The 4,785-nt window shown below is 50.4% G+C and overlaps 1 long non-coding RNA gene across 1 annotated transcript; it reads left to right on the top strand.

The window, feature by feature from the left end:
* Positions 1–1,200: 1,200 nt before the first annotated feature.
* On the top strand, positions 1,201–4,233 carry LOC124095542 (uncharacterized). The gene is made up of 4 exons (XR_006852517.2): positions 1,201–1,502; positions 2,809–3,288; positions 3,393–3,480; positions 3,671–4,233. It is a non-coding gene; the product is annotated as an uncharacterized LOC124095542 (long non-coding RNA).
* Positions 4,234–4,785: the final 552 nt, after the last annotated feature.

Here is a 4,785-nt window from a genome sequence, read left to right as displayed (position 1 = left end):
GTGGGAACAGAGGTGGCGCAGGAAGGGGCGGAGTTGAGGGTGGGACAGGACGCCTGCAGAGACCCTGAGACTGGGGGAGCAGCGCATGCTCATAGGGCATGGGAGGACGTGTATGCTCCAGGTCATGCCACTTTTTTAAATGTCAGCCAGAGAAACCCGAGGGGAGACTCCTGCTCCCTGACTGGACAGGGGGACTGCAAGCTCCCTCTGAGAGAGACACGAGGAGCCTCATAATTGGCCGTAAAAGGGGCACAGCACGGGCTCACTGGTGTTCCACCCACTTGGCACAAGGCTGCAGTTCGTCCTGGGCGGACGTCCACTGGCTGGGGAGCTTGCTAATGTATCCAGCTGCAGTCCTGTCTATGCAACTGGACTTAGATTTTCTTTTTTTACAGCCCTTGTTTAAATCCAACTCCATCTCTACATCGGGCCAAATTGAAAACATGAGTCCAGCCTCCAAAGCTGGCCTACTTTATCATGATTTATTCGTGGGAACGCAAGGCTTGCCAAGAAGCGCAGGACCTCTGCCCGGCATTAATAACTGCAGATGAGATGGAGTCCATTGCATGGGAGAATTCAGTCCATGGCCGGATGCATTTAAGGGGGAGAATTTTTAAAGGTGAGACTCCTGCTCCCCACAACCAGGAGTGAAGAACTGTTGGCTGACTAATGTGGACGGGCCACAGGGTTCATGAAGAACTTGGGTGACGACACAGTTCCTAAGAATCTCCCAAAGATCCACTGAACCATGTCCAGCTGTGGTGGAGGGCAGTGGGGGGCTAGCAAACATTTAGCCCCCAGTTCTTCAAGGAGACACCTTAATTTAGAGCCATTGCCAATTTCAGAGTGTAAATACTCCCTTCCAGCAGCAGGCTGTGTGCAGTAGTTTTCCCATACAGGGGAGGTTGGCACAGTTAACCTTAAGACCATGGAGAGTGGGAAATGTAATAAAATAATTAGAAAGTGATTTGTTTTAGGCACCTGTTACTTTTTAAAATATATACTGTTTAATTTTAAGTTTGCATAACTTAATAATCAATAATGCTAGTGTCTGGCAACTGGCTTATGAGGTTCCTGGGAATCGAACAGTGGTTCTCTTGGGAACCAGCATGAGGCAGCTCCAGCACAATGGGAGGGGCAAAGGCTGCGTGTGCATGTGTGTTTAAGAAAGATGATCCACGCACCAAGGCTGAGCGAGTGCCCTGGAAGGCACTGTAATCCATTTCACCGATCCTAGGGTCTGGTTGCAGGTCGGCCAGGGCTCAAATTGGCCGTCTCAGAGCAGCCATGCTTTCAAGCATGAGCCAACACTCAGGGTCTGTGTCCTTGGACTGAATCCTCAGAGGATTCAAAATCCATCGTGTGTGCTTCTGAGAGTAACTTTAGCATGCACATTTTTTTCTCGGTATCTAAATCCTTTAAGATGTTCTCACCGTGGGTCAAATGGAGTGATCCCAGTGTTGTGTTTCCTTACATCACCTCTAAAGCAGAAACCCGAGAAGGTAAGAGACTTGGACTCTTGTCTGGGATGGTTTAACACGCGGAGCTGCCAGTGTGTGATGAGGAACAGGAACCGGCAACCAAGAGGCACCGTCAGGGAGCGGGGCAGCTCAGAGGCAGGGGCCTGAGGAATGCAGTTAGGAGCGTGTGGGGGCATCATGGCCTGGATCTGGGTGGGTAGGGGAGCCAGAGCTTGGCTAGAGAAGGGGCAATAGATGTCTGCCCTATGCTTCATAGGAGGAAGGGCATGTGACCCCCAGGCTCATTTCCTCATGTCTGAAGAAGGGGCAGAGGCTCCTTCATGGCCACATGAAACACAGGGCTCCCTAGAACTAAGGCCCCAAACCCGCACTCCAACAGAAGAACGAAGCAGCCCAAACCTCAGTTTGACCTGTGCTCCTGCCATGCAGTGCTGCGAGGACCGTGGAGACACAGGCCCCCCAGTGAGCTCCTGTCGGGGCAAGTGAGAGCCATTGGGGTGAGCAAGTCCTGCTCCTGCATGGCCAGCCCTCTTGCAGGGACACTGCCTCATGGCTGGAACATGGCTCTTGTCCTGGGGGAAGGAGGAGATCCCGTGTTACCCCGGGGTTTTTAGTCCAGGCTTGCTTCCCGTGGCCATCCCTGAGGGAGACCACTCTCTGCACTACAAGAAGGTGGGGTTTCAGGGGAGTCGGCCACCCTGCAGTTGTCTCTAGGGCTCCTCAAGGCCCAGATCCCTCTGAGGCTTGTTGATATCAGCATATGCTGAAGCAGCCAGGGTGGAAGAAGCTTCTGGCTTCTGGGTAACATGGGAACCTCAGTCAAGAGCAAAGGTGTCCTAACACGGAGGCTCTGAAAGGTCAAGAGGTCAAAGTCATCTCCATCTTCATTAGAGTCTGTCTCGAGGGCATAGGTGATGTTGTGTCTGCACAGGCACAGAGCGATGACACTGCAGTCAGGTGTGTTGACGTGTCTATCCCTGCACATGGGTACCTTTTGTGGGGACAGGAGGGTAAGAATGGCTGAAGTCCACCTACTGGGCAAATCCCCAGCATGCATGATCATCAGCTGCAGTCCTACTGTGCGTAGGTCTCCAGACTCACCTGACAAAGCTGCTGCCATGCATCCTTCACTCGCCTGCTGCCCCTGGCCAGCCTCCCCACCACCACCAGCCTTTGTGTTCTCTGGGTTTCTGCATATTTGACTTCTTTTCCCGCAGACATGTGAGACCTTGCAGTGTGTTTTTCAGTATCTGGATTTTCACTTCAGTATAACGTCCTTTAGGTTCATTCATATTTTTGCAAATGACAAAATTTCCTTCCTTTTTAGGGCAGAATGATATTCTGTTGTAAGTGTGTCCACTCATCTAAGGATGGACACAGACGATATCCACATGAGGTGCTGATTTCCATAGGAGGGGTGCGGATATCCGTGAGGTGCTGATTTCATTCCACTGGTTCTGTCCCCAGCAGAGGGATTCCACGTCACCTGCCAGCTCTGTTCTTGATGCTGTAAGCACTGTCTTTCTTACCCTCAGCCACCTGTTTGAGCTGCTTTCTAGAAAGCTCTCCAGGTGGGTTGATTGCTGCTTGAGGATTGGTTCAGCTGGACAACTTGTCCGTGGTGATGGGTGTACCGACAGAAGGTTCCAGAGGCAGAGTGGTGCCCGGGAGCTCCGTCCCTGCTCCACAGTGTGCCGAGTGCAGCAGACGTCGCGGAGGACATGAGATCAATGAAGGGAACAGCTGCGGCCATGAGAGCCATTGACCTGCTCAGTGACAAGGAAGAGTGCTCACATGGTAGAGAACGGTGAAAAGTCAATTCCATTTTTGAAAAATCTGTCAGATTAATTAAAATACAGTGTAGTACAGGAGAGCTCATTAATACCCCTCCGCCTCTCTCCTTATCTGCAGCGCCTTTTCTGCCTTCAGTCCCCCTCACCCAGCACCGGGACCTGCTGGCTTCACCTGACGAGAAAGTTTAGCACCGGGTAACAGTGAGGTAAGCTGACACGAGCAATTAGTGTCTGTTTCTAGAACAAATAGAAACCAACTGGCTATTAATATTGTCATTTTTAATCCTCTTAAATTATTTGATTAAAATAAAAGCACAAAAGCCAGAAGATGAGACCACTTTTTATGGCATAATTGATCTTTAAAATTGTCCTCTTTTATCTTGCATATTGTCAAAGGTGGGAGCAGCGGCTGCAGCCTTGCATGAAGACATGGGTAGGAATTATTCAAGCTACGACACTAGATCACCTGCGAGATTGTGCCCAGATATTTGGCCGGCTTGCCTGTCGACACGCAGGCAGCCCCTACTGGGGCTGTTAAGTGCTCTTGATTGGCCTGGACAGCCCTGCTTCCCCAGGGGAAGTTTTAGGATGAAAAAATATAATCAGAAGGGACCCGGCAGAAGACAGAAGCCAAAAGGGTTCCAGAATGGACCACTGTGGGCGGGACTGCTTGGGAAGTCTGCACAGAGCCTGTCAGATTATCTGTCTGCAGCAATTATGTTGATAAATTTGCCACAGGTCGCATCTTAGCCGTTGCATCATTTTGTGGTGTGTCACCAGGAAGCACAGGCCTCTGTTTGGGCCCCTCCTGGCACAAGGAGGAAGAGACACAGGTGACTGCTCACGTGGGTCTGTTGCAAATGCCCTCAGAGTACTTGCCTTCCTGTGTCTCCTTTTACCAGTCCTGGGACTTAATCTGTCTAAATGAAAGTTGTCTTCGGTTGCTCCAGGTCTTTACTAAGAGCACATGAAATTCCACTGAGGTGACCTTCACCAATAGGAAGCCTCTTTGCCAAGCACATCAATGCTGCTTTCAATTTCAACTAGCAAATTAGAATAAAAATTGGAAAGCATTTTCTATTTCAGTGGTTGCAGAAAATTTACATTTTAAAAGGCCCAGTTAAGATATTAGGTGGAGAAATTAATGAGTTTCCTAAATTATAAAAGGGGCAAAAAAATGTTTTTAGAAATCCAACATGAAACCAAAATCCAGGACTCTGACGGGGACTGTAGTTAGCCAGGTCCTCTCTGGACACAGCACGTGGTTCGGAGTTGAGCTCTGTGTCATGCAGAGGGCTGTGCAGTCTGTGGTGGCTCGTGACAAGGTGGCATCTACCCCAGTATAGGCAGACATCGCTTGGTTAATAGAGTCCAAGGAATGAAGGACCGAGCTCTGAGGTTCTCGTGAGGGATGGGTGCGTGCTTAAAGACAGCACAGGGGCTGCAGTCACGGCAGAGTGGTGGGCCTCCTGCCCAGGCACACAGCCTCCTGGACAGAGGACCAGAAAGCC

The sequence above is a fragment of the Marmota monax genome, unplaced genomic scaffold (assembly GCF_021218885.2).
Source record: "Marmota monax isolate L192 unplaced genomic scaffold, Marmota_monax_Labrador192_F-V1.1 WCK01_AAM20220418_F8-fsc00076, whole genome shotgun sequence".
In the NCBI taxonomy this organism is placed as follows: Eukaryota; Metazoa; Chordata; class Mammalia; order Rodentia; family Sciuridae; genus Marmota; species Marmota monax.
This window is presented reverse-complemented; position numbering and strand designations above follow the sequence as displayed.